The 27,893-nt window shown below is 39.4% G+C and overlaps 1 long non-coding RNA gene across 1 annotated transcript in view; it reads left to right on the forward strand.

Annotated features, from left to right (window-relative positions):
* LOC308428214 overlaps positions 1-27,893 on the forward strand; it is a 44,645-nt gene that overhangs the window by 15,979 nt on the left and 773 nt on the right. The window contains exons 2-4 of the long non-coding RNA XR_013975282.1: positions 16,511-16,593; positions 20,962-21,026; positions 22,569-22,614. This is a non-coding gene — a long non-coding RNA (uncharacterized lncRNA). The remainder of the gene's footprint in view (positions 1-16,510; positions 16,594-20,961; positions 21,027-22,568; positions 22,615-27,893) is intronic.

The following is a 27,893-nucleotide window of genomic DNA, read 5'->3' on the forward strand; positions in this document are numbered from 1 at the left end:
CAGGTTTTCCTCGTTCACCTTGTCACACTTCCCTCGAGTGTCTGATCCAAGTGTTTTCTCTGCACAGGTTGGTAGTGAAGGAGGTGTAGTAAGGGAAGGAGCTGGGGTGTCTGCCAAGAGGCAAATGGCTGCTGTGGGGAAGCAGTCACTGAAAGGAGGAACAAGTTTAGCAAGGGTTTATCTTTGTCCTTGGGGAGGAAAGAAAATGGGGAAATGAGCTCAAGATTGTTGCTCTGGAGATGTAAAATCTTATCACCAACAGCTGACAATTTGGGAGAGAGATCTTCAGGTGATGCGGCCCAGCCCAAGAGATCAAACAAGCTATCAAACCTGTTGACAAACTATGTGTAGGTTGATGTCATGGCGATGATTGGACAGTAGAGAGGCAGTGGGGGGGGGGGGGTAGGAAGTGGAAGAGGAGGAATAGGCGGGAGATTTGGGAGAGGAGGCAAGATGGAAGCAGGCATGGGTGTCTCTCAGCGCATCTCTTTATGAATAAGGTTGTTATGAATGTTTTATGATGGATGGAATTGTACAGGATCATTTGACTTATCTAGGTGGGCAAATTATATCATACCATTTGGATCAGAGGACTTAGGTGTGTTCTTTGATGTGACGACTTAATTGAGTTCAAAGGGTGTAGTGGTGGAATTTACAAAGCCCGCCACCGAGCTGGGAGGAGTGTGTAGACGTGGCAACAACACACCAAGGGGAAGGAGTAAAGCCACGCGTCAGGCTGGGTGGAGTGGACCTCGGTGCCTGGGTCCAAAGAAGCCGGTGTCTGTGGGTGCTGAGAGGCGGTGTGGCGCTGTTAAGAGACAGATACCTCGAAGTGCCATGTTACCACGTTGTAAATTACCATTACAACTATAATACAGAAATGAAACCCTAGGGACTGAAGAAAGTGGAATGAACATCAGATGGCTCCGAATGAACTCTGATTCTGAGAGGACCTGAATTGCAGACTAATCACATACATACCACGTGACTCCCCATTTATAGAGTTCTAAAACATGCAATCTAATCCAAAGTCATAGCCAACTAAGGACTCCCTGAGAAAAGGAGGAGGGACAATAGGGAGGCTGAGCGCTCTCAGAGATGAAGAATTTCATCAGATTTATGTCAGTTTGACTGATGAAGAACAGATATCTTTGTATCATTCCTGGTCTTAGAAGGAAGGCATTGTTAGGCATAGGTTATCTCTGAGCCGTTGTAAACTTTTAGGGGTTTTTTTGGCTTTTCTTTTTTCTTCAAGATTTTTCTTTATCACTGGTTTGGAACAGTTTGGTTTTATGTGCTCCGGGGGTAGTTTCTTACTGCTCCTGAGTATTTTGAATATGTGTTGTAATAGTTTCCAGCAAATTCAAAAATTTGTGCCAACACTCTTTCATTTTTTTCTTCTACAGGTAGGTTTTTTCTCCTTTGCTCACTCCAGTGACAGGTATAGGAGACCCCTGGAAATGCATCTCATAGCTCACTGACCTCTTGTTAAAAGTTAATGTCTTCATTCTTTCATCTTGTTTTGTTTGTAACTACTTTTAAGGATGTGGGAGTGGGTGTGTTGGAAAGTACATGTGGATGGGGGGAGGGGGAATGACCTTTAGGTCTGAGCGTTTCCTGGTGCTGGAATTTTTAGGCAGTTGTGAGCTGTCCCATGTGAATGCTGGAAACAAACTCGGGACCTCTTCGAGAGAGGTGCTGGCTCTTGTCTGTTGAGCCATCTCTCAACTCTTTGACCAGGAAGACTTCTGTGGCTGGGTTTTCACATTTACTAGTCTTCTGCTATGTCTAATATGTCCTGAATCATATTTAGTTGGTTTTATTCGTCCCAAATATTGCATCTTTCATCTCCAAAATTTTGTTTTTGAAAGTAGAACTATGTTCTATATGTCTGCTATTCAAACATGTCGGTCATTACTATAATACTCTCTTCTGTCCCTTCCAGCCAGTTGAGGCACGAATGTCCATATAAGGTCATTTTCATTTGGTTGTTGTTCTCCTCATTATGGGTCATTTTCCTGGCTTCATTATGTATTCATTATGTACCCAATAATCTTTAATCAGAGACGAGGCACATTGCTTGACATGCCTCTATTTCTGTAAACACCTCTGAGTTTTGTTCTGGAATGCAATTGCATTGCTTAGAAAAGTTTGACCCTTTGGCCTTACGATGTTATCATGGAGTCTGGCCTACAGCTCGCTGCTCGGGGAGCGATGCGAAGGCCGAACAAACGCAGCAGGATGATCTTTTAAGGCTAGGACTTAGATAAGCAAAAGGCTTCCTGCTGATCCTAGAGCATATTTAATTCATTTCTGATTTAAACAATAAGACTCACTTTATTAAAATTATACCTCAAGAAAAATGAAGTGTGAGAAATCAAGGACACTGAACATTCCAAAACTTCTTGTGAGTAATGGTGACTTTGGATTAACAACTGCCCTATAGCTGTGTGTATGGTGCTTAAAAACATGGACATGATGAGCTGACCTGACCACACAGTACACCGTAACCTGTATAAGCCTGTTTGGGCACCCGTAACACGCCAAAGTAAGGAAGAGAGAAAACTGTTAGTCCACAGAACTAAAATATGCAGAGTTCAAGAGAACTACACAGCATCATTAGATACTGTCCCCTTTCCTGCCTCCTGCAGTTTCCAAGGGGTTTAAAAAGAATCACCTGGAGGCTGGAAAAGGAAAAGCGTAGGTAATATAATTCTCTTCTGTTTAAGAATGTATAGAAATTTTAAAAAGAAGCCGGGTGTAGGGGTGCATGCCTTTAATCCTAGCACTTGGGAGGCAGAGGCAGGCAGATTTCTGGGTTCAAGTTTAAGGACTACACAGAGAAACCCCTCGAAGAACCTAAATAAATAAATATATAAGGGGAAAATGAGTCATCTGAAACATTCACAACTTACACAACCCGTGGAGATTATCTCATAGACACACTTGGCTCCTTACAGTACAGCCATTAGTGTGCATGTAGGAGCTGATTAGTACCAGACTCTGGTCTGTTGTCTTAAACTATTGATGCTATTTCAAACAGATTCCAATACTAAAGTTATGTTCTACCTGTTCCATGTATAGACATTGAGGGGGCATAAACTAAGGCTTTGTTCTTAACCCTGTGGCTGGCAGCACGTTCTAATGAACAGAGTGGCCTTTACAGAACAAAACAGGGTAACCAGGCTTCTCCCTTCTTTGTTTCCTTTTAGAAATGATAAAACACAAGTATTTTATTAGAGTGTCTATAGACAGGGATCCCAGGAGTCAACAAACTCTGCTAAACAGCTTTGTGGCCTTATTCTTCTATCAATGAGAGAATCATTTAAAAACCATCTTATTTTAGCCTTCTGCCTTCCAGTACCACATGATGCCTCTTATGTTTTTCTGAGCTCTCTGCCTGACGGGCTGAGCACTGAGCGTTGGGGACAAAGGCATTCTCCTTTGTTTCTCGGGAAGCAGCCACAGTTTCACTTGTGTGTCTTTCCTATGGTCATGTGTTCAATGTGAGATCGGCCCTCTTAGCAGACTACAGAGATGTTCTTAATGTATTAATTCTGAGAATTGGGGTATTTTAGAGTCACACTTCCTGCCAAGAGAAAAGACAGCCAAGAGGGAAGAGAGCGGTTACTTTTCAGAGGGTGTGAGTGGTTCTGAAGATAGGCAGGTATGAGCTCTGACTCTATACTTGAAATGAGCTTCAGTTTGGAGGTTGGATGTTGTGCACAGCCTTTGCTACCCCTACTAAGCTCAGGGAACCAGTTGCGCTACCCGCCCAGAGAATATTGGATCCATGGATGAAACACACACACACACACACACACACACACACACACACACACACACACACAGAGTTGTTCAATTGTTGACACAATTGCGGGGCGCTACTCCCGTCTAGAGAAGCGCGTCCTTATCAATACTCTCAGCTCCACCTCTCCGCCTGCCCTCACTTCAGTTGCTCAGTTACTTTAGTCACTGCACAGCATCCCCAGCTGGCCATCCACCTGAGATCTCACCTTGCAGCTGCTTGCTTTCCTCTCTCCAAAGCACTTTGAACTCTCCCTCTCTTTTCTGTCTGCTTCCCTGTGGGGACCTGGAAGTCCCGCCTACTCCTTCCACCCAGCAATTGGCCCGGGGCTTTTTTACTGATAGATCAAGAACCAATTGGAGAGCAGGATATTAGCATCAGCCCCACCCCTACACTCGAGTCCATATTTTACTTCCAATGTTGCCATCGTTTGTCAGTGTGGGCCACACTCCCCTGAGGTGGCAGCTGGGTGTAAAGATTAACGTTATTACAGGCTGAGTGTTACATGCCTGTAACCTCAGCAGTAGGGAAGCTGAGGCAGGGGACCATGACTCACAGGCCAGCCTTAGCTACATGGTGAGACCTTGTCTCCCCCCAACAGCTGGGGGAAAAAAAGTACTACTTTTGGAAAAGTGGGGTTTGGCTCTAGCCACGTTAAATGGCTCTGTTTGCACAGTAAGACTGTTTTGTGCACTTGTGATGATGAAGTGTGAGATATTACACAAGGATGCTTCTGAACATTCATTCTGAATTCTCAGTTTCTGTGACACGTTCATGTTCGAGGGAGATAAGCATCAATTAGTCTGTCCCACGGCCTGCTATAAATAGCCTTGGCTAAGCCATAAAGAAAACTAAAAGGGACGTGTTATACAACCACGGGACGGCCTAGAACCTTGCCTCTACAAGTCCAGCTTGGAACACAGCAGGGTGGGGGGTGGGGCTGTTCCCATGTGCCCGGAGGGTGAAGGGCCCCTGGGGGACGAAAAGATGGGGACTGTACCTAAGACATCATGTTTACACGGAGACTGGAAAACCTGTGCCAGCATCATACTTTAAACAATGGAGCAGTCACACTCAATTTAGGAGGAAACATAAAGCTGAAGGAAATCTCATTAGGGACCAGTTGCTCACTCTTCTAGTGACAGTTCTTCTAGTGACAGTACTTTTCTGCGGGGGGGGGGGGGGTTGGGGGGATGGAGAAGATGTGCAGTAGCCTGAGTGACTTCCAGGTCTGGCTCACAGGGAGAGAGGCAGCATGGTGGTTATTTAATGCCACAAAACTGAAAGTTTGAGTTTTACCACAGTTTAAACCCTGGGAGGGAAAAAAACCTGTTATTCAAATTGAATGTTATTAACACGTGAGAAAGTTTGATTTGATTTTAGTATGCTCAAGTTGGCCACTGTTATTTTAGCTCATGAGCCACCTCTCACTGTGCCCGTGAAAAGCGTGTGTGGTGTGTGTGTTTTCACTCCTGGGGCTGTCAGCGTGCCTGCATGTATGAGGACTTGATATTCTGTCCCAGTTCCCAGTTCCACTCAGAAATGAAATAGCAATGCACAATTCAAACACTGTAATAGTCGAGATGAAGACAGTTTTTATTTTTCATATATCCTAAGGAAATTGAGGGGAAAGAGCTGTCAGTCTCGCTGCAACAGGGAAAACCCAGAATCAATACACATACTCCAAAATGATTAAAATAAATGAAAGTTCACGGTAACCCTTAAATATGGTCTCTTAGGTGAGACAGAGGTTCTTTTTCTCTCCCAAGTCTTTCCTACTTTGCTCTCTAGTTGGTGGCTGAAAGATCAAACCTACTTCTATTCCATAAGATATTAAACTGTAATTTCCTAAAAGCAAACAAACAACAGCATTCAGTATTAATGCTAAAGAGAGAAAGTTCGGGAATTTTTTGAGAGAGTTTTCTAACATAGCCCTTGATCTTCCTGTCTCTGTCCTAAGTGTTAGAATTGGCTTGTGTGATACCACCCAACTAACACTATTATTGGTATTATAAAAATGTTATTGATATTATAAAGACAAATGAAAAGCCCCCCCCCAAAGCCTTGACATAATATATGTTTATGTCACATAGTTTGGAAGTAATCTTGGACTTTAACAACTGTGCACACTACCTGTTTTGCATCTATAGGATGTAGAAGAAACTTAGCTTACATTTAAAAGGGAGTCAGATGGTAACTGTAATCCCAGTTCTTAGGGGGCTGAAGCAGGAGGATCATGAATTTGAGGATAAGCTTGGCTAGACCATGTCTCCAAAAGGAGAAATGTGGTAGGAGGTGGGGTGATGAAAGGAAGGACTGTCGGGCTGTCAGGAAGCCCTCAAGCCTGCTGTGTGGCCTCACAGCCTATTAAGAGCCTACAGCTAAGACAGAGCAACTTTCTGTTGTTTCACAAATGGTATGGCTTCTCATTTAAACGTCTCCGTGTTTGCTTTTCATATACTTCTCTTCTAATATGTGGAGATTAGTTAAATTGATTTAAATTACATAAAAGTCTTGTTTCCTGTCACATTTACCATGTGTTTTATAGTTTCTTTCTGGATAGCGTTTTATTTACTCTCCTGACTTCTCGGAGACTTAAATGGCAACAGTATGGGAGCATCAAATAATTAAAAATCAATAGCCAACACTTAAGGGCTAAATTAATATGGTATTCCTCTTATGACAGAAAGTGTTCCCATTAGAGCTACAAACTCATCTTCTTGAAGTAAGTTTCTTCAGAGCTGCTTTTAACAGTCATTCTTAAAACAGTAAGGGTTATACTATATTTGATCTTATTTCCCCACAGATCTGTTCTAATAAGAGCCTTCCTTACACATTGATTCAATTCCACTGTCCTAAAGAACTGGACACATACCCTCATTCATGTATCCTAGAAACCACGGCTCTAACTTCATTTCTGTTTATTAAAAACAAACAAGTCAAGCTTGTAGACTCCTAATTTCCTGTCCTTACCTTCCAGAATCATCCTAAATCACCAAAATCTCTCTTGTCGTCAGATGTAATCTGACATTTTCTACATAGTATAAAGTTTTATTCCTCAGGCTGGAGAGATGGCTCAGTGGTTAAGAACAATGACTGAGGTCCTGAGTTCAAATCCCAGCAACCACATGGTGGCTCAGAACCATCTGTAATGGGATTCAGTGTCCTCTTCTGGTGTGTCTGAAGACGGCTACATTGTTCTCATGTACATAAAGTAAATAATTAAAAATGTTTGTTACTCAATTAAAACTCTTTAACATTATTTATTTTGTGCACTTGTGTGCACAGCATGGGCAAAGGTGTCTGGTAATTAGGCTCAGGTCATCTGGGCTGACAGAAAGCACCTTTTGTCCCTTCATTTAAAAAAAAAAAAAAGTAGCAAGATAACTTCATCAAAGTACAGGGTAACACAGATTGAGACAGAGACATGGTGCCAAGGCTGACGGTGGGCCACATGAGTGACAGTTCTCAAGGGCCTCAGTTTTTAAAAAATAAACTGACAAGAGCAGATTCATTTTTATTACTTATGAGTAAATTTGCTTCCCAAATACAGGGATTTTAATAGCTGAGACAAAAGGTGAGTGCCAACTGTTAGGATATGTTCCAGAGTATACACAGATCTGGCTGTCACTTTTTGAGAGGGTCCTGTCTTACAACCTAGCCAAAAAAAAAAAAAAAAAAAAAAAAAAGGAGTCAAATCACCAACTCCTAGTGAAGCATTAAAGAGCCCGTTCAGGTGGTTGTGGGGATTAGCAAGTGGGGACTTAGTTGTCATCAAGGCTGAAAGTAATAATAGCCATATTTAAGGCTTGTCAGAGTGGGTGGGGCAAGTTTGTTTTTATAGCTTCAGGGGCTAGTTGGACTATAGGTGCAGTGAGAAGGAGGTATGTTTTAACTCTAGGAGTCTGTGGTACCAGACTGAACAGGCTCGGTTCCTCTTAGTGTCTCACGAGGTTTACATTATGTTACATTACATTACATCATTACATCACAGGCCAATGTTTACAAAAACTGTTTACTGCTTTATTAAAGTCGGCATTTTCACATCAACTTTAGAAAGTAGATACAGAAAGAAGTAAGCTTATCCCCTTTTGACTTATTGGTGAAGGGTAAAAGGTTAATCAGCCTTCAAATCTTAATTATTAATTTGTAAGTGAATTTTCCTGCAGTCCACAGTGGTTGGTAGTGAAGAGCAGGAAGGCAAGCGGACCCACACAGGAAAAAGTGGAGAAGGGACTCTCAGGCCTGTGTTAGAGTTGGAAATGCTGTAGATGCAAATTTGCACTTGTAGAAACTAGAGCTATGAACAATGCAAGGATATTTCCCAACACAAACACACTTCCTGGCACACATGCAAATACCCACCACCACCATGCAACTTAGTCTGATCAACTTTAGGAGTCACACAACCAAAGGTAAAGTAATGCACATTGATGTTTCATGGACAAATCTATCCAACCTACACAATACCTACACCTAAACTATGTTCTCTCAATATGATCACTGATTAAAACATAGTTCTGAGTCAACAGAGATCGCTCAGTTAGTAAAGTACTTACCTTGAAGGCATGACTTCTAAACCCAGAACTCACATTAAACACAACAAAAACCAAGCACAGGCATGCTATGTGCAGTTGCATTCCAGCTCTGGGGAAGCAACGATGGGTATATCCCTGGGGCTAGTTTCAAGCTCAAAACGAAAAAGAAAGAAGAAAAAAAAAAACAAAAAAAAAAAAAAACAAACAAACAAACAAACCAGTGGACAGGACCTGAGCCCAAACAATGGCACCCAGTGTTATCCTCTGGCTTCCACGGGTATGTTCACACACTTGCATCTGCCCCGGCCCAGGATAAAACATACAACCTCATATTGCTAAGGACTAGTCTCAGCTTGGAAGGGATTCTGAGGAAGGGGTGTCTAGAAGTGGCTAAAACACACAACTCAAGTCAAATTGTGGGTCCAAGCTGAAGGCCTATATCCTGCTCCAGACATCTTTCCAGAATTCACCCCTGTTCCAGACAGCTTTCCAGAATGGTTTCCTGCTCCAGACATCTTTCCAGAATTCACCCCTGTTCCAGACAGCTTTCCAGAATGGTTTCCTGCTCCAGACATCTTTCCAGAATTCACCCCTGTTCCAGACAGCTTTCCAGAATGCTCTCCTGCTCCAGACAGCTTTCCAGAATGCTCTCCTGCTCCAGACAGCAATGCTCTCTGCTCTGCTCCACTCCAGACAGCTTTCTCTTGCTATTCTAAAAACTCTTTGGGTAGTTTGTCTCCTGCAGATCAAAAGCCCACTTTTTATTTTACACATCCATTCAGTCATTACCCCAGGGTCCCTTCTGATTAGCCCATCAGCATCCCAAGGCCCAGCAGCCCCTTGATTCTCAGAGATAGCAGACATACAGGCAGGATAGCTGACCCCACCCTGAAACCACTGTTCTGACCATGCCTGGACCAAGCTGACCTTGCACTTAGGAATCTTCCTGCCTTTGAAAACATAAACAAATCTTGCTTTGCAATCACCACCCCTTAAGTCTATCTCCTTCCTTAGCGTCTTTCCGACACGCTGGTCTACAGGGCAGCTGCCTCTGTTCCTTTAGATCTGTGAAGCTCCTTGTACAACTCATATCACATCCTTATATTTTGCATAGTTGAGAAATTATGTATTTTCAAACTCCTGTTTTCAGCATTCTTTCTTGCATCCTTAAGGGCTGTCCTGACTTTCGCAGCATCTACCATTTTGCTGAGATGGGCATGCCATCACCTCCTGGACTCCTGATGTCTCTGGTTGTCATGGAGTCATTCACCTTGGCAGAGAGGGCATTCACTGAAGGAGGAGCGTGATAATATATACACTGTTACACAAGCAAACCTCACACCCACTGTAACTATCAACACTTGCAGAGGCCAATGCCCTGCTGGCTCTGTTTCAGGGGCAGGAAACCATGTCATACTGTCTCTTACATGGCCAAGCCATACTCGGTACCATACTGTGTACATACCCTCTAAGGATTTCTTCCCAAGTATCCTTTAGCTATAGGGGAGAAATTATCTAAGTTATTTCAACAGATCTAAAATAAATCTCAAATTTTAAGTAGAATGCTTAGATGAGTAAATTCATAGGAAACGCTTTCTACAGTCCTACCAACAAATGACTATGTGATCTCCAGGTATATAATTTCAGTGGTAACTAGATGCTATATTTAAACAGTTGCCCATCTTGAGATCTGACACTTGGAAGAGGAAACTAAAAACACACCCTATGAATGTCTATAAGCAGTACACCTAGTGTTGAGTGTTTACAACACACAGGAAATGGCAGTTTGCTGGCCAGTGAGGAGGCATGGGGAAAGACGCTGCCAAGAATGGCGATACAGTTTGACTCCCTAGAACCAGCTTCCCCAGTCGTCTGCTGACCTCCACGTGCGTGTCACTGTGTCATTGTCTCGTCTTCACTGCCACCTCTCTGGTGCTTCTTTCACCACACTTCAAAGACCAGGACTGATGGGGGTCTACTCAGATAATCTAAGATAATCAAGGTTTAGATAAAGCACATAATGGTCTTACTTCAAACTTGTCTCAGTTAGGGTTTTACTGCTGTGAGCAGACACCGTGACCAAGGCAACACTTAGGACAGCATTGAATTGGGGCTGGCTCACAGGTTCAGAGGTTCAGTCCGTTATCATCAAGGTGAGAACATGGCGGCATCAGGCAGGCATGGTGCGGGAGGCGCTGAGAGTTTACATCTTCATCTGAAGGCTGCTAGCAGAATACTGACTTCTAGGCAGCTGGGATGAAAGTCTTAAAGGCCACACCCACAGTGACACACCTACTCCAATAGGGCCACACCTTCTAATAGTGCCACTACCTGGACCAAGCATACACAAATAACAAAACAGCATTTGAATTCTCTCTTGACATGGTTGTTACGTATTCAGATTCCAGAGATGAAGACAAAACTATCTGTGGACATTCTAGCAGGGCATTTGTTCAGCCAGAGATGGCTCCGTGGGTGTGTGCTTGCTGCCAACCTAACAACTTAAGTTCAATTCCAAAAGCCTTTGGCCTCCAAATGCACTCACTCTATGGCTCTTTTACACACACCCCAAACCTATGTCCTGTGTGAGCTCCATATAATGCCCTGTTCTTTCCTGTTACTGGCGAGAGTTGTGATTTGTAAGATCCTTAATATCTCTTTTTCTCATTAGATTAGACCATAAGAGGAAACGTATGGTTGTCTGTTCACCCTTAACATACTTGATAACTCACAAAAATATAAATTGTGTGGTGTGCAGCACAGAGTAAGTGGTAAGGAGTCACCTGGGAATATGTGCCTGCATGCTGAACAAACAATCCTCTTTTATGTGTGCCTCATTTCACTCCTGCTGCCTCCCCTCCTCCAAGTTCAAGTGCTCATTAATTTGCCCGGACAGCTCTCTCCAAAGGAGTTTCTCCACACCTCTGTTCTCCAAGTAACCTCATTAAGAAAATGTTGTGGAATTCTCTCAAAGATTCATTTTATTTTTAATTATGTGTGTATTTGTACATCTATGTGAATGCAATGCTGAGATGGAAGTGTTTGTTTATTTTTACAAAACAGTGGAGGAAGTGAAGGCAGGTCCTCCTTAAGAACAGTATACCCTCTTAACCTCAGCCATCTCTCCAGCCCTTCATTTAGAAAGTAAATTTCTAAAATACAGACCTCATATTGGGCAGAGCAGTGGTGGTTCACACCTTTAATCCCAGCACTCAAGAGGCAGAGGCAGGTGGATCTCTGTGAGTTGCAGGCCAGCCTAGTCTACAGAGCGAGTTCCAGGACAGTCAGGGTGCACAGAGAAAACCCTGTCTCAGGGAAAAAAAGCAAAAGCAAAAAAACCAACCAAATTAAGATTTTCCAATTGTATCAATATAAAAATAGCACATAAAACCATTAATGGTCTAACCTCTAACTTCTGTCCATTTAAGCAGGGCGACCTTACTCAGCGCTTTCAAAGATACCCAAGCTACAAACTACAGCGACAACCCAGCTATCTGCAACGCCAGGTTCTTCCCAACTGTTCCATTTTCTTGCATCTGATGATTCTACTTAACGCGCTTTCTATGGCCCATCTGCCCTTCACCTGTGCACTAACATAACTCATTCCAGCCCATCGTGCTAAGTCTCTACCAGGTTCTCAACAGTCTAATTACTGCCTCCTTTAGAAGCTCCCTTGTTGCCCATCTCTGTGCACACAATCTTCCTCCATTTCTGAGGCTATAATTGTCTGAACTTTTATCTTTCATTGTATAGTCAACTGTCTACTAAAAGAGATTACTTTTTTTTGTCTCTTATCGCCAATTCTAGCTTGAATGCTGGTAAATGTTTCATTCTGTGAGAACATATATTAAAACCCACAGAGGGTTTACTTCTAGGAAGTCTTCCAGTCAGCTGATAAAACATTAAATTAAAAGGGGCATCTGTATAAAAATGTTTCATTTCAGAATCATAGTACCAAAAACTAGAATAGAAATAAGCTAAGTGTTCAGGAATAGAAAATTCTAATGATATATCTCAGAGCGATCTGAAGAGAAGATTGTGAAAATTATATAGTAACTCATATGTTTATGACATGTTAAGTAAAACAGGATTAGGAGGACTGTGACACTTTATAATTATGTACTATATGAACCGATGGTATGGCTGTGACTTCATCTCTTCCCTGTACCCCACTCCCCTCTCAGTTTTCAGGACAGGGTTTCTGTGCTCTGGGACTCATCCTGTGGACCAGGGGCGCAGAGACCTGCTGGCCTCTGAGTGCTGAGGCTCTCATTCCTTTTACCCGAACCTTAGAAACGCCACTACCGTAGTCTTTCAATTATATTTAAGATAATTTAAATTTATATCCTTTACAAACTGCAAGATTTGTGTATAAATATTTGTGAGCGCACTCGCACTGTTTCCAGGAGGGGGGTGGGGTGGGGAGAGAAACAGAGAGAGAGAGAAAAAAAACTACACCGTAGGAAGTTTGAGTCACACATTGACAAGGTAATCAAAATTATGATCATCAGTGATTAGGGCATAGGTACTAAGTCCTACAAGTGAGACTCTGAGGCACAGAGTCTGTCTGTAGTCAGCTGAAATGCAGTCTCCATCTGACTGTAAGTAAACATGGAAGTCAACATTCTTCTAAAAAACGTGTGACGATGTATCCTTCAAATATATCAAGGACTTAACACAAAAAGCAGGAATTTTCCAGTGCAAAGGATGCTAAAAGCAATAGGACAGTTAGATGCATTCCCCGGCCCAAGACGACCGAGGACTACACTAAAGGGCCAACCTCAAAAACTGTAACACAATGGTGAAAATGCTGTTCAAGTGTACGTTTATCAAGCTGTCAGGAAATGTACTCCCGGGAATATAGAAGTGAAGAGCTAGGACCCATGCTTGCCCGAGAAAAGCTAAGAAGAAAAAGGAGGGGAGAGGAGCAAGTAATCCATACTCAAGAGAAAGAGAACTCTCCCCACAAGGGGCAGCAAGTGAGTGGATGGCCTAATAACGTTTTATGAATCTGAACGTCTAATTTGTTGGTTTTTAAAGTTCATTTTAAAGAAACAACAGGAACGTGAAAGGGTGCTGAAGAAGCTGGGTTCAGTGGTACGCACCTTTACTTCCATTACTGGGAGAGCATCAGGTAGATCTCTGAATTCAAGGTCAGCCTGGTCTTCGTGGCGAGCTCCAGGACGATAGGAGCTATGTAGAGGGAGCAGCCTGTCTGGGAGAAAACAAACAGCAGCAACAAAGCCTGCAAACCGCCAAACAGTTTTAAAACAATTTGATTGTTCAGAGTGGTTTCTGATTCTGACTTGGGGTCTACTCTCTGACGGGAGATGGAGTAGACTGTGTGCAGAGGCGTGGGTGGAAGTGGACAGACAGGTGGTTATGCCTTTCTAAAAGACAGCTGGGAATGTGCATCCTGATACCCAAATATTAATTAATACCTAAAGAGTGGGATTCTGTAGTCTCACAAGGTGTATCATGTTTTGGAGTTGTTGTTTTACTCCTGAGCGTGATGATCTGATAGAAAATCTTCTTCCCCCTTTGAAATGTAGCTCGGGGATTTGCGCCCCCTTGTGGTGGAAAGGTAACTTTCCCCATTGGCTTTCTGTTCAGGCACAAGAACTTGGTTACTTGATTTGGTTTCTCCCATTTTAGTGATTCAAAAAGGATTTATGGTTTGTTAAGGTTTTAAACAAAATGAGACTAAATATTCTAAGAGAGATCTCCATGTAAGTTTTAGTCGGAACAAGTGTAGAGAGCTGAACACTAGTCAGCCCTGTCCAGTCTTGCTGTGATGGCTAGTCTGTTTCTTTTCCAGTTATACCCCACTGATCCACACCACCAAAGCCTTCTCCACTTCCCTTTGGTACTTGAGTCTCACGGCCACTGTTTTAACAGCCCTAATAACAAGATACATCTTTTTATGTTCAAAAGTTACAATTCTGCAGGGTGTGGTGGCACAACCCTGTAATCTCAGAACTCAACTGAAGCGGGATTATCAGCCTGGACCAGCCTCAGCTCCAGAAAAACATATTTTTTAAAGTTACGATTTATTAGAAGTTGTTTTTATAATAAAAACTAGGGCAAACATAATAATATTCCTGATTTTTAAATTGTTGGGTTCTTTCTGAAAACAATCATTTGTTAGGGCTGGAGAGATGCTTGGCAGTTAGAGGACTTGTAATGGAGGACCCAGGCTTAGCTTCAGCGCCTACATTGTGGGTCACAACCATGTCTCACTCCAGGTCCAGGAAAATCCCTCCTCTCCTGATGTTTGAAGGTACATACAGGATGGATCACACACACACACACACACACACACACACACACGAGCAAAACACTCACAGAACGTCATTTTTAAAAACCCATGAGAATCAAGGGAAATGTAACCAAGCACAGCCCTAAACTATAGTCATTAAGGAGCAATGGCAGTTTTTCTTTTTAAAAATTTCATCCTAATTAGCCTAGTGGCAGGGATGTCTTGCAAACAAAAAAGATGCTTTTGTAAGAAAAGTTAAACTATTAAGTTCGTGATGTTTTTGGACCCGTTTGGCGCCACTTTTAAAGGCAGTTTGCCTAGCTACTTTGCTCTCACCAGCTGTAAGACGGCAGAAAACAAAAATAATACCTATTCATCGCGGTGTGGTGGGCAGTGAAACATCTCATCCACACAGCGTTTGTTAAGTGCATACCACGTTTTCAGTACCCAGTGGCTCTTACAACCTTTTCCGTGCTCCATACAACAGAATTTTTTTTTTTTTCCTTTTGGAAAAGTGCCCTGGTGACGTCCAAAAGATTGTGCATCTCCGTCTCCAACCCAGTACCGAAAGCTCCGTCTCCCGTTCAGAATCGAAAGGCTTGTTGATGGCGGGCGAGTGGAGGGAAAGTCGTGTAACTGAACCGTGAAATTCCTACCTCGTGAAGTGGTTCGAGGCTTAGGTGTGACAGATCTGCGAGGCGCTGACGGAGCGCGACCCCGCTGTGCAGTTTTAAGTTCCTGAGCGGCCATTCAGGGCTCGAAGGCACACTCGGTGGGCTTGGAGTTTGGTTAAAAAGCGGTTTGGTTTTTGTTTTTCTTACGAAACGCTTAAGACAGACCGTAATTCGCTTCATCGCAAAGGTAGAATTACTAGTGTGTCACCGGAGTAGTGTCCGAGAGCTGACCACTTCCACTGTCGCACAGGCACAAACGCGAGCTCACACGCAAGCGCAAGATAACGCGGGGCTGGACCCGGGGAAGCGGAGAGCCTTGCGCCACGACGGTTCTGCGCATGCGCCGGGGAAGAAGGAGGTAGAAGTTTCCGCATGCGCAGCAGGGTCGCGCGAGGGCGGGGCACGGCCGGGACAGCTGTGGAGGCAGCCCGCGTTCCCGGCATGCCCCGGGGCGGCGGGGTTGGCTCTAACGAATTTGAATGAGGAGCCTCAGCGCTTTCGGCGCCATTTTCGAGTGATGCCTGATCTCATCAATCTAGCGGGAGGGAAGGGATAACCTGTCCGAGCGTAGCGGCACGCTAGGATCCCGCCGGAAGAAAATCTCCCGAAAATCTTCCAAAAAATTAAGTTAGACCGACGGGCATTCGGCGGGGCTTCGGCAGATCCGGCGCCGTCGGTAAGAGCCTCAAGTAGCAAAGCGCGTCTCGGGAGGCGGCAGCGGTGGGACCGGAGGACCGCGAGGGGAACAGGGACGGGATTCGGGACCGGGCCGCCGTTCCTCGGGGGTCCTCCGGTGGGCGGCGTCCGGCTTGTGGCGGGAGCGCGGAGCTGGGGGAGGGGAGGCGCGGTTTGAGCCGGACGCGGCCGAGCCGCCGCCCGACCTGTCAGCGCGAGCGGCGGGGGACTAGGCCGGCGCCCAGGCTCGCCCGCGGCTCCCCCAGCGGCGCCCGCCCTCCCGGGGCTGCTCGGCGGCCCGGGGCGCGGGGCCGTCGCCGGAGGGACCGCTGCCAGGGCGCCCGAGGTGCGCGGCGGAGCGGCCGCTCCTGGCTCGGGGCGCGGCGGACGGACGGGTCTGGACGGGTCTGGCCGGGTCATTTTGTCGTGGCTCTCCCGGCGGTCCCCCCGTCTCTCTCTCGGGCGGGGGAGGGGTGTCGGGGGTGAAGGGAAGGACGGGCTGCGAGCTTGCGATTTCCTGGCGTCGCGCTCTTAGAAGACTTTTTTCCTTCTCCAGTCCTTGAAACGCAGCGTCTCTGGGAGAAGTGGCGTGGAACTCGGTGCTCGCTGCGGACAAGCCTTTGCACCGACGACTTAACGGTAATTTTACACCCCTCAACTTTTTCTTGGGGAAACTCTTGACGCCGAGGTGGAGGGAAGCGTAGTTGTCTTTCCTTTTGGGGGGTTCGTTTCTTTTAATTTCCCCCTTTCCCACCCTCTACTCTCCCACCCCCGTTGGCTGCTGGCTTTTTGTCAACCCGGAGTCGACAGCTTTTGAGTAAGCCAGTGACAGCTTTGACTTTAGGTAGTACTCGCTAGGTACTGGTCTTTGTGGGGTCCAGGCTCAGCGCCCGTGAGATCTTGTATCGCTTTCGGCACCCCTCGGTCAACTCGTAGCCCGAGTGACTTTCTGCGGGAGGGTCGCACGGAGCTGGCGCGCCGATCCGCTGCCGGTGAATTTGCAGCGGCGTCCCGGTCCCGGGGACCTCAGTGACCTGCCTTTCTGAACAGGCCTCCTCAAGCCTTCCCCCTCTGGAATTTTATCAGAACCCCGGATTTGGTGTGTGTCCGAAAACTGGGGGACCCGCCCTCCTTTAGATCCCTACCAGAAGAGTAGGAGCGTGTTTTTCAAATCGTGTCTAACGGAGCTCCCGAACGCCGGGCTTCTTACCCACTGATTGGCTGGGAGGAAGCGGGACTGGGGGGTTTGAATGTTGATCCCAGAGCTGATAATTCTTGACCTACCAAAAAGCTATGTTTAGTCAGAGAACTACTCAAATAGATACAAAACGTAAACGGAGGGTTTGGGTTTTTTTTTTTTTTTTTTTAAGTTAGTATATAATAGATGGTTTCTTCCGTAAAAGCCTTTCAGATGGTTCTGAAATACATATTTTTAAGAGATTATTTTCGGAAAACTGTATGTCTGCTGTTGCAGTTATAACGCATTTCTGTTCTTCATTGGTTGAAAACTTCTCCGAAGGATCTAAGGTGTTTGGTTTTTCCTTTGATTATTTTTTTTCGTCTTAGCCTTCGTGTATTTATTGGATACATATTAGGGGGGAATTGTCTTTCATTTTGATGAAAGTGAACTTTAAATTATCTTCTCTACATTTTTTGTAAAAAATATAATATAGTCTTAGAACTTTGCAAATCTGTTTTAAATTGTTTTCTAAGTCAACCGTTGCAGTGGATTTAAATTTTTAGCTTACAAGCCATTCATGTTTCTTAGTTGAGAAATATATCAAGTAAGTATGCACAGGTGAGCGGACCATAATTAATGCATTCCTTTTACAAATTCATTATGAGGGAATGTGTTACAAACAGCAGTGCATATGTGTTAGTTTATTTGATTGATTTCAGTTAGTTTTTGTTTAGTGTTGCTTGTCATTCCTTTTAATTGCATCTTAACAGACAGGGTGTGGTTTTCAAAAAGTAGATGGTTTTGAGAGGAACTTTTACATTTTTATATCTTATAAATAATTGGAATTTTGAGGCATTTCAATTTAAGACAAGCATTCAGTTAGAAATCTTCAAATGAAAACATTTTCATAAATGTAGGACTAATTTATAATAATAAGTACATTCTGTTTTGTATCACTTTTGTAATAATTACATTTACTGAACCCATAACCTTTTTTTCAGAATCTGTTTATTCTGGATCTTTTCATAAAATTTTTCTAAAATAATTATAAAATTTGATTTGCTAAAATTAGAGATCTCATTTTCTATTCTGCATGTAATCATATGTAAAATGCGTTTTGCTTTTTTTACTGTTGGTTTAGCTTTTGTATATTAATTTTTATTCAAATTATGTGGATGGGAGAGAATTATGGGAGTGGAAGAAAGCGTTAGATTCCACCAGACTGACAAAATTTAACCATATTTTTTTGACACTTTGGTTTATGGGGTTTGTATTATGTTAAGGGCCATAATTGAAGGCTTTTTTTGTTTTGTTTTGTTTTGTTTTACCAACTTTTTGAAACTGATATTCTTTATTTAAATTAATTCTTGTAACAATTTAGAATATACTAGCACCTAAATAAATTTCACAACATTCAAAATATTTTCATGTTCTATGTAATACTAGGTAGAAGGGAGAATTCCAGTAGATATGTAAGTACTTATTTAAATGTTTATATGCAGTTGTATGTTTTTCTACAGAAACTGATTACCCTAATTTTCTATTCTTTTGTGAAAGCTGCAAACGTTATTTATTGCCACAGGAAAATAGCACTGAAGAATGGTGCTGGTAGAGCTCTCCTCACTCCGTCTACTCCTGTAGTAGTATCAGTTTCCCTGCTAGCATTGATTTTGATTTGTTTGTTCTCTATACTACTTCCAATTAAAGATCTAATTTTAGACAACTAAAAAAACTATTAACTTGTCTAAAGTGTATATTTATAAAATGTAGCCTCAAGATTTTTATGCCATTATATTAGTATCTGTTTTCATGTTTATTAGGAACCAAATCTAAGGATGAAAATTTCAAAGTAGTGTTCATGTTCTAGTTCCCATGTCTTTTATCTTTCGTGTGCCTCTTCTTAGTTTTTGTTTCATGAAGACTTGTGTACAGGTTTACTTCTGTTATTCATGTATTTATTTGTATGTAGTAACTATAAAGAATGTTGAAAAAGTCTTCAGTCTAGAACTATTAATCAACTGATTGAGTTTATAGAAATAAATTTCCAGACTATATTTCTTCCAACAACTAGATTTTAAATTTACAGTTATGGAAATTATAAAGTTCATCTCAAATCATAAAGTGTTTTTAAAAGGCTTTTGTCTTTATTTTCTTTTGTTTACCCCCATGTTGATTTCTTTTTAACCCCTTTTATGAGATACATAATTAGTATGATTATAATTAAAACAGCACATTTTAGAAAGAATTGTAAGACTATGCATAGTTTGTCCTTTTTATTTTTTAATTGCACAGATTTAGAAACTATATGCTTTACAGTTATTTTAGCATATAATTAGATTTCAAACGATGACTTACTGTAACTTTGTGGTCTCAAATCTCATAAAACTAAAAGAAATCAGTAATAAAATACCACTTTATTTCAACAAAGTGTTGAAAATGAGATAAAGCATTATATTTAAGAGTATTAGAACCTTAAAATGTGGCTGTCCTAAGAGTGATAATGTCGATTTAAAAATGTTACTATTACGTAATATCTGACTGTTAGCATGTACAAATGAATGTTCATTCTGTAAAAAATGCTTTTTGGTAGATTTTTTTTGTTTATTTGTTTGTTTTTTTGCCTTTTATAAAAAATGCTTTAAAAATGAATTTTTCTTTGAGACAGGTTTTAAGTGATGGGGTTAATAAATGTGTGTGTCTGTGTGTGTGTGTGCGTGTATGCATGCATGCTTGTGTATAATTTATTCATACTTTTCTTGAAGTTGTGTTTAATATGTTTTTATTTAAGCCTATCTTGTTTGAGCAAACAAATGTTTGTATAAATAGTAAACTAATAAATTTGAGTTTTACTTTGAGGTTTTTCTTTTAGTCATAAACATTTTATTTTATATACGAACTTATTGTTCCTTATTATCTAATATTATTATACTGCCTAAAAACATATATTACTATATTAAATTTTAACACTTAATTTTTTGTTTTATTTTTAAGTTTGTGGTACTTATATTTCAATGCACTCAAATATATTTTTAAAAAACTATCTTTTGAAAATATGCATTTTTTCCATTAAACAATCAGATATTTAGCAACAGACATAAAGGGGATTTTGGTATTACTTATTTTATTTCTTGCTTTAGCCATTCTTAAATAAAAGCAGAAAACTCCCACAAAGCATTATGGTCCATATGTAGTACACTTACCCCTTTGATAATTTAATAATTTGCTCTTTTAATATAGTTGTTGCTTGTTAAGTCATTAAGACCCAGAGAGGGTGAAAAATGAAAAACTATAGTTGCATTTTTACCTCTATTTGGAAGCTTTAAAAGGCTAGTTTAGTGGTGGACCATTTATTTCTTGTTTGCTTAAAATTTTTAAATTGGTAGAACTGTAATAAAGCATTTGGAAATGTTCACTCAGGTATGGCAATACTAAAGTTGAGAATAATCATAGTTTGTCATCATTGATTTGGTGATTTTAGGGGAAAGACAGTCAAATTTTATCCCTATTCTTTGCATACTTTTAAGCTATACAGATTTTAGAATTATAAAGAATATTTTTAATAATATTTCTCAGTTCTTTTATAGCTACTTTGAAAATGAATGTCACAAAGAAAAATGAAAGCAGAAACTTGCCAGATTTGTTTGAAGAGGCTTTGGGTGATAATGAATGTTACTTGCTCTTAAGTTATTTTTTGTTCTAAAAACATTTCCAGAGTAGCAGTTTTTTGAGCATTGTCAAGATGGATTAGATCAACTGGAAAGAACTACAGGAGATATTTCTATTTGTTGAGTGTCTTCATGCAATAATACATGCCATTTTTATTGCAGATTTTAACCTTTAGAAGAGAACCAATTCTGGAAAACGACCAAAGTTTCTTTGATTGAATACCCAGGTAATACATTGGACTATGATAGGTGACTAAAGTATACTAATGTTGTATTTCTTTGTTTTTGTTTTCTTAAGTCAGAATCTTAATTCTATAGTTCAATCAAGAACTTGCTATCTGGCCTAGAACTACTTGTTTTTCTGCCTCAACCTCTCCTTTGTAAATATGTGCCAGTCTGTCTGCCTTCTACTAACAAATTTTAGAACCTATCATTACATACCTTTGTAATATAACTGCACTGGATAGTAATTCTGAAACATTTAAATGAACTAAAATCAATAAAGAATAAATAAGTCTTGTAAATTGGTTGAATCTAAGTGTCTTGCTTGTTAAAATTCCAAATTTTTAAGAACATAGTTGATATTTTTATTACGTTGTAGGTCCATCTGAACTTACCTTCACCCACCTACCCCTAAAAAAGAACAAGTATATATACCTATTTTCTTCTTCCTGAGGGTGTTACTAAACAGTGCTCTGTAAAGTATTTAATTATGTAGCGAACTTTATTCTTACAAAATGAAGTGTTTTGAGTCAAGTGGAATTTAGTACTTGGCTGTTTGACAAGTGGAGAAGTAGGTAGAGTCTAAAAATTAGATAAGATTAGTAAAAATATTTTAAGAAAATTTGAAGTATTCCAAGTACCTTCCTAACCAAATCACAATTGGTTGAAACTGAAAACAAAAAAACAAAAAAAAAAAAAAAAAAACTACATTCTTAAGCAGAAATAAGTATTTTACTCATAGATACTCAATACATTGTTAATATCAAAAGTCACAGCACTCTAATAATAAAATTATAGAACGCTTAAACTCATCTACTACCTTAATCTCTGAAATACTTAGTCCATTTTTCTAACATTATTTTTACTTAATTTTTATATTTAGAGCATTTTAGATAGGGTTCAGCTTAAACAATTGTTATTTCCTAGATGGTAATCTGGCTTGATAGAAAGGAATATATTGACATTACAAAATATTACTTGGTTAGTTGTTTTTCTAGTAACGTATTAACCATAAGTTTTAATAATACTAGCTAAGTAAACTGGCAATTGCTAAAATATAACTAGTTTTCTTTAGAATTGTTGACTATGTAATATGACTATGAATAAATAACAAAAAAATCCCAAAGGCTTTGTTTTCTTAAGAAGTACAATTTAATCTTAAGACTAAAACTGTTTTTCTGCTGATAAAACCTCTTTTAATTTCTAATAGTTTAAGCATTTTAGAACACATTCTCAGGTGTGTGTAAGAATGCTAAAATGTCGAGATCCATATTAAAAAACTGGTGTTTGGTATTTTCATATTGTGAGATAATCCAGAAATGCATGCTTGTTAATAATTGAGCCAAGATAGAAATGTTAAAAGCTGAATAGAAATTAGAGTTTAATTAAATAAGAGTGAATTTCTGATAACTTTTTGTTACATTGATATATAGTGACTTTCAAATAAATACAAAGAAAAGAATATTCTTATAACTTAGATTTTTAAATTATGACAAAACAGTTTTTATGGGTGAAGAATTAATAAACTTTTCCTCTATCTTGACCAGTGTTTTCTAGGTTAGAGGATTAATATGAAAATGGAGTGTCTTGGAGGTAGGTAGGAACCAACATTTAATCACTTTTAATCCAGATAATTGACACAATTTTAATGAGTTAAATGAAGTATATGAGTTTATAGTGTAGGTGACGATTTAAGTGCGTGGTTGTTCTGAATTTAGCATTTAAAATTTATGATACCTGAGGGTCTTAGAATTTACTGTTTGAACCAAATATTTCACATCTTCTTGTTATTGTTCTCTCTACAATTATAAACTGGCTTATGAACATAGGAAATTTAGCTTGTTAAATAACTCAGTGTCTAAAAGCAGTAGTACAAATATTAAAAGCTTGCTTACAGCTGACCACTTCTGATACAGTAAGAAACTAACTTGGCTAATAATAAAAGCTGTTACAGTTATATATATGATTAGGTGTCTTTTAACCACCCTTTAAAGGACATGCTGTAAATACCTCAAATTTGTAAATCTTTTCAATTCTCTCTTAAAATGTGGTTTATTAGGTAAGAATTGGAAGACAGGAATTTATTGAATTGATTTAAATATTTTAATTAAAATTGTTCTCCAGTGATAGTTATCATCTTGAATATAGTATTTTTACTTTCAGTTAAAGGCATGATCAAGGTTTCAGGAAAAATAATTGCGCTTACAGTACAGTTGTACTGTCATTTTATCTTATAGAAATATTTACCTTACAATGAAAACTATTTTAATAAACCAGGATGGGGTGATTTAACATTTGTTGATGAGGGGCTTTAAAATTATTATCTGTGATTTATAATGCTAGTTCGTAAACAGAACTTGCATTTTAAACGGCAAATCAAATTTTTTATAGAGGTTTTAAAATATTGCAAAGATTTCCTAAATAATAAGAAATTTAACTTGAACATTTTAAATGTTTATGTGAAGCAGTTTTGTACATGTATATATTTTGTGGTTTTCTAAAAGTAACAAATATCACTATTTTATTTATTTATTAATTTAAACAAGGCGTAATGTATTAGAACTGATACTTTCTGATCAACACTTTTCAATAGGCAATATTTAGTTAATTCTAAGTCTTTAAATTTTTTAAAAATATGACTAAATACAGTTTTCATTCTCAGCGCTATGATCTACACTTTGGACATTTCATTATCATATATTAAGTCAGTTGATATTACTTTGCTATTTTGATATAATCACTTGAAAGAAAATATGCAGCATGTTTCAAATGTGATTTCTAAAATCACTCCATTACTATTTCTAAATTCCAAGTGTTATAAATTGTGTAGTGGCGGCACATGTCTTTAGTCCCAGTACTTGGGAGACAAGGCTGGAGGATCTCAGTAAGTTTGAGGCTGGCCTGGTGTACTTAGTGAGTTCTAGGACAGCCAGAGCTACACAGAGGAACTTGAAAAAGAAAGCAACAAAAATAAACAACTCAATGTTATAAATTATATTACAAATACCTTCCATACTAAATATATTCAAAATTACCTTGTTATCCTGTGGATTTTTTTAATAGTTTATTTCTAACATTCTTCACTGATAATTTAAGTAGAAAAATTGTATTCATTTTGATAAAAGGTTGCAGTTATTCTATTGTTTTTGCAAATACCTAAATTTACTATATTGCTGCATTTTATACTTTCAACTTTTAATTTCAAGACTAGATATTACTTAAGTTTAATATCTAGTTCTAATCTATGTTGTTTTTTAATATCCAAAGTACTGTTTCTGAATGAATACTTAGGAGTGTTGAAGGATAACTTGCATTTAGAGTTAGAGTCCTAGAAGTAGCATTTTAACAAAATTAGTATTTCAGTCTCTCTTATAAATTGATAACTTTGGGCTTAACTAAGTTTTTAGTTCTATAAGTCACATATTTGACAGATTAATTACACCAGAAATTGTTTAATAGTTGTGATTTGTATATTTTTATTTTATTACTGTATATGGTGGGAGTAGTGCATGCAGAGTTTAGAGTCCTTCAGTTGTACAAGTGTCAGATTGTCGTAGCAGGCACCATTCTCCGTGCTGCCCTGTTGCCAGCTTCAGCGTGGTGTTTGTTAACTCTGTTAGGCTAGGTCTGGGTAGTGGTAGAGCACTTGGCTAGCATGCCAAAGGCCCAGATCAATTCCTAAAAAAAAGTCATATTGGCTGAACACTTAATGTTGTGTTTATTTTTTGACATTCTCAGATTGAACCAAAGGCCTTGTACTAGCAAACACTCTACCACAGAGCGATGTCTATTCAGTGCTTGAATCTCGGTGGGGGGGGGGTGTTTTGGGGGGTTTTGGTAGGAGGGGGTAGTTGGTTGTTTTTGATTTTCTACATAGTACCTGAAGTCAGCAGCATGTGATAGTGATTCAGTCTGTGTGCCTGTGAGGAAACTGGGGCATTTTTTGAGCAAAAGTGGGATTTTCGTTTTTGATTGGAATTTGTACAGCTAAGGAAGGAAGTCTGTGCACTCACTCTGAAAAATAGTAAAACTCTTCAGAGATTTGATAATCGAGTAGTTAAATACAGCTTTAGAAACTGAAGACTGTTCGTGTATTAACTTTTTAACACAGTAACTTTTTCTTCTCCACCTCACCTTTTTTAAGTTCCTTCTTAAATAATTTTGTCCTATGATACAAGTGTACTTGCTAAATAGACTGTACAGAAGCACTTTCCTCGGCCAGATGCTCATGTTTCTCCTGAGTAGTGCTTTTTACATAGTGGGAGCATCATGTGGAAGAAGCAAGTGTCACCTCCATATCAGTTGTTCTTGTTTCTCGTAAGAATTGAGGTTGGGTGACTGCTGATCTTGTCAGCTGGCGTGGAGTGCAGGGACTGTTAGTGTGTAAGCATCGTGGCCAAGGAAGCTGGCGTGCAAGTGGGAAGGTTTTCATATGTGGTTTGAAGAATGGTCCTTTGAAAGATACTTTGTTTTCAGTGCATCCTTAAGAGAATAGTAAATATTTGTGGTTTTTGTACTTTTTAAACTGTTTATTCAATGGTGTTAAATTTAATTCTTATTTAGGGAATTTTATGTTACAGTTGAAAAATGCTACAAATATGTGTGCTTTTCTATACTTTAAAGCTAATAGAATAAGAAATTTTAACTAATAATTAAATTGCTTGTACCACAGATTCAGATATATATTTGAAAAGTTGTGGCCACTTTGAAGTTTGTTTTTTTTTTTTTTACTTTGAGGACATTATCTTCATTTTGTAGCCTCATATATAAAATTCACTCAGCAAATTATTATTAACTTCACTATAATAAACATCATTCTATACTGCATGTTGTCATTAGAACTGGCATAGGCCAGAGGTAAAAAATGCACAGGTTATTTTTTTCTAACCTTTAAACTTTTATATTTCTAGTCATACTTTTATGATTTCTTCTTAAAGTGATACGATGTCCCAGTCTGTATCTTTGTAATTTCAAGTGATACAGTTTTGTAGACTTGTACACTTTTAGTTTAGACAAACTTACATCAACCTACATGTTTTTTTCCTCTTCCCTCTGCAGTTCCAGTTCTAGGTGAGTGAATACTAGATCTCGGTTAAAGTTCTGGTTTCATTTGTAAGGCTGATAGAAAACCACAAGTGATGTTTGGTTTTCTTTTAATCAGTGTCCTAATTTAAAGCCTGACATTGCAGCTGTATTTTTAAAAAATACTCATCATTTCTCTTTCAGTGTCTTCATTAAAATTCTTTCTGTTCTATCCATATGCTTAATGTTTGCTTGACTAGTCATAGTAAACTCAGAGTGCCATTTCTTAATTGTTATTACTGATAAAAATAGCTTTTGTTATGTGGTATGTTTATCAGAGTTAATTGAGACCACAGTCTATTGTGAAATTAAACATATTAGCTGTAAGTTATAATTGCTTTTTTAGGCTAGTACTGTTTGATATATTGATTCAGTTTAGATAGATAGACATACTAATATTGCATATGCTTAACCTAAAAGTTAGCTGCATAATCTCTCTTGAAAGTATCCTCTATCCTGATTGACAAGCTCTAAAAGATTTTTTTTCTCTCGTTTCTTCTCTCTCTCTCTCTCTCTCTCTCTCTCTCTCTCTCTCTCTCTCTCTCTCTCTCTCTCTCTCTTTTTAAGAACACAACGAATGAGATGGGGCCGGGTGGGAAGGGTTGTTCATACCAAACCATTTACACTGGGCTTTACCATTCCCAGCCACTGGTTATTTTGGATCTACAAACTTAGGGTCTAAATAAGGAAGCTTATTATTTCTACAACACTTCTAATGTTGGTCTTTTCTCAGTAACATGAACGCTAATTCATTATCAGAACTTTATTTTGTGAAACTATTTTGGAAACAAATTTTGGTTTATTCTAGTGGAAACCTGAATATACATATATGTGTTAGATATACTCTAGAAGCAGAAGAGATTGTTCACTTAAGAAAAACTGCTGGCTAGAGAGATGGCCCAAAGGTTAAAAAAGAACACTTGTGCTCTTTCAGAGGACCCAGGTTCAGTTCCCAGAACCCACATGGCAGCTCACAGCCCCAGTTCCAGAGAACCTAACACGCTTTTCTAGTTTCCGTGGGCATTAGACACACACGAAGTAGAACAAACACACAAGCAGGCAAGTCAGAGAAACACATAAAATAGATTTGAAGAATAAAAGGAAATAAAAATAAAACTCAGCACTTTAAAATATGTTAATTTCTAACTAGAACTAGTTTTTGGGTTTTTTTGTTGTTTTTAATGTATTTTCAGGTATTGGGGAATTTGTAGTTTGTGGAGCACCTGGTAGCTTTGTAGTGCAGATAAAATTACATCCTTCCCTCCCCCCCGCCCCATTATATATTGTGACACAGTCTCATAAACTACATAGCCATTAAAATAAGAGTTTTGTATATTGTGAATGACCTGTATTCAGCAAATAAAAAAAAACAATCTTTCAAGAAAGTGTATGTGTGTAACAGTTACATTTGTAGTTATAGTGTAAGAAAACACGTAGGACAAATAAATACCATATTAACATTATACTTACATTGTAAGAGTGGATGAGATCAATGCTTGGCACATAGGATTTTTATGTATAATTGGGTTTTGTTGTTTTAGCATTCAGTAGAGTTGGTTTGGGGATAGAGATTCATGTTGGCATTATTGGAAAAGGGGATTGGTTGATTTTTAGATAAAAAATGTTGATACTTCTGTGAGGAAGTAAGTATTTTGCAATAAAATACACACTTGGAATACTCTGGTGAAGGTGTAAAGAGTTAATGTATTATTTCTATGCTATATCTGCAACATGTACTTGTATATAGGTATGTTGGCATAGTCCAGCAATCCCAGCACCTAGGAAGATGT

The sequence above is a fragment of the Micromys minutus genome, assembly GCF_963924665.1.
Source record: "Micromys minutus genome assembly, chromosome: 12".
Lineage (NCBI taxonomy): Eukaryota > Metazoa > Chordata > Mammalia > Rodentia > Muridae > Micromys > Micromys minutus.